At 52.1% G+C, this 2,584-nt stretch overlaps 1 long non-coding RNA gene across 1 annotated transcript; it reads left to right on the top strand.

Annotated features, from left to right (window-relative positions):
- Nucleotides 1-6: 6 nt before the first annotated feature.
- LOC102492359 (uncharacterized) lies at nt 7-1,347 on the top strand. Its single transcript, XR_333854.3, has 3 exons — nt 7-139; nt 381-485; nt 939-1,347. It is a non-coding gene; the product is annotated as an uncharacterized LOC102492359 (long non-coding RNA).
- Nucleotides 1,348-2,584: the final 1,237 nt, after the last annotated feature.

The raw sequence follows: 2,584 nt of genomic DNA on the forward strand, positions 1-2,584 counted from the left end.
GCCTGACCGTGGCGCTGCCTCGGGCTTCCTTATTTGGAGGGACGGGGGTGGGAAGAGAAGAGGGCGGATGCAGGAGCACTGGGAGAAAAATGCAGAGCTGGCAGAAGGCGGCCCGAGTGCGTGTTGTGGGGAGGGACGGGTAAGCCTCCAGGCCCCCTTTCCATCACACAGGACTGGGGCCCAGGAACTCTCCTGCCTTTTACAGCCCTTTCTCCAGATCCGTGTCGCAGAAAGAAGGGCACACTCTCACCCTGGACTGTGGCTGGGGCTCCTCTCAGGGCTGGGGAAGGACAGGGCAGGGGACAGCGGGCAGAGAGGGACTGGGCCCTCCCCTCTCACCTCTGTATTTCCTCATCTTCTCTGGGAATTTTCTCCAACAGCAAATTTGCCAAGGCCAGAAACACCCTGGCAAGACCCGAGACACTTAGATAAAACGCAGAGTGCCCAATGCGAATTTCAGCTAGGCAGTGAATGGTATCTTCAGTGTAAGTATAGCTCGTGCAATATTTGGCATAAGTATATCTCAGTGTTGTGTAAGATACACAGTATGCATATGTATTATTTATCGGAAATCCATATCGAACTAGGCACCTTGGAGTTCATTTATTAAATCTGGCAAAACTGGTGTGTTTCTCTTCTTTCCCCAAATTTTAAACTCCTGGGATTCGGCATCCCCTTCCCACCCCAACCAGCTTTCCTCTCTCACCTCTTTGGTGACAATTTAAGCCCTGTGTTCTGTCTCATTTCCCTCCTCCCCTGGGCTTTGTTGACTTTAGCAAAGTCTCCCTGGGTCTCCATTTCAAAGTCTTTGATGTTATTACTAGAGAGTGGGGTTGAGGCTGCAGAAGGTTTTAGGAAGGTTTCTTCAGGACACTGGAAGGAAATTAAACCTCGGAAAATATGCTTAACAGTTTTTTTTTTTCTTTCTTTCTAAAAAGAAAGTCTGTGGGACGAGCTGCGTTCTGGTCACGGGAGCACGGACAGCGGAGGCCAGAAAGCACAGTTCTCAAGCCGCAGCTGCAGCGCCAGCCAGTGAGTGATTTATCTCCAGCTGCCTGGGCCGCTTTCTCAGGGTTTCCATCCTCAGCTGAACTCGTTCAAAGAGGCCCCAAACTTGGAGGCTCCGCGGGATCTGAGAAGTCTGCAAGACCAAGGCTTCCCACACTGTCACGTGCACATGCAGCCCCCGGGGAGCTTGTTCCAGTCCCGTGCCAGGCCGACCCAGTCTCATCAGCCCAGGATCTCTGGAGACCGGACCCAGGCACCACAATTTTAAATAAAACTCCCTGGGTGATTTTATCAATAGTTGGAGTCCTGTGAACCAAGGTGCTTTTCTTTCTTTCTTTCTTTTTTCTTTTGGAGAGATTTTTGCTATAGGGCACATGTGCTCAGCAGAGAGACAGAAAGCAAGAAATCACCCCCCAGGGGGCATGACCACATCGCAATCTCTTCTCCTCCATTCTCCTCTCGGGATCTTGGGCACACACGCACACGTGCCCGGAGTGAGTTTAAGCCACCGGGTCCGGGACTCGAACCATAGTCAACTACATGAGAATCCAGCGACATAGCCATTACGCCAATTGCTGGTCCCTCAAGGTGCTTTTCCATAGCTGCTGGACATTGATGGGGACAGGTGGGGATAGCTTTGAGGTGTGTGACCCCCTTCTATTGGGCATCTCAATCCTTGGCTGGCTGACTTCCCGCAGCTGTGACTGGCTCATTCCTCTTACCCCCTTCTTTCCAGTGGCTCCTGGGATCACCTCCCAGACTCTCCGTGTCATGTGATCCTTCTCTCTAGGTCTGCTTCATTTTAAGGTAGCTCACTCTTGCACGGCCTGCTTCCCGGTTTCAAAGCCGAATTCTCGGCCAGCTGCGGTGGCGCAGTGGTAACTCCACACTGCTGAAGCCATGTGGGAACGTCCCCAGGCTGTGTCACAAGGCCTCCCCATACACACTGGGCGTGCTTGTGCTTCTGATCCTGTCTGGCTGAGGCTGGGGGTGAATCATGGCATGAAGACTCTCTGAAGATGTCCATCTCTCTCTCACTGTCTTACTGTCTTTCTTTCTTTCTTGAGAGGTTTCTCACTATAGGGCGCGTGCGCTCGCCAGACATACAGAGAGAGACAGAGAGACAGAAAGCGAGAAATCACCCCCCAGGGGGGATGGCCACGCCGCAATCTCTTCTCCTCCATTCTCTCCAGATTTTGGGCACGCATGCACACGCGCCTGGTGTGGGTTTTAAGCCACCGGGTCCGGGACGCAAACCGCGGTTGACAACATGGGAGTCCAGCGACATAGCCATTACGCTAACTGCTGCTTCCCTCTCTCACTGTCTTTCTGAAGAAAGAAAATTAGAAAGAAAAAATTCTCAATTTAACAGGTTGCTTAAAATGGCAGAAGACCCATATTTGGAGCCAGGCAGACTAGGCACAAACCTGAATCCTGACTCCATCTAAGCCATGGTGGGGAGAAAGCATGGTTTAATCATTTGTTTCCAACGTAATGTGGGAGCTGGGGCAGGTGGAGTGGTTCAAGTGCTGGACTCTCGCACAGTTGACCGCAATTTGAGTCCCGAGCCAGTGGC

The sequence above is a fragment of the Tupaia chinensis genome, unplaced genomic scaffold, assembly GCF_000334495.1.
Source record: "Tupaia chinensis unplaced genomic scaffold, TupChi_1.0 Scaffold000101_1, whole genome shotgun sequence".
Lineage (NCBI taxonomy): Eukaryota > Metazoa > Chordata > Mammalia > Scandentia > Tupaiidae > Tupaia > Tupaia belangeri.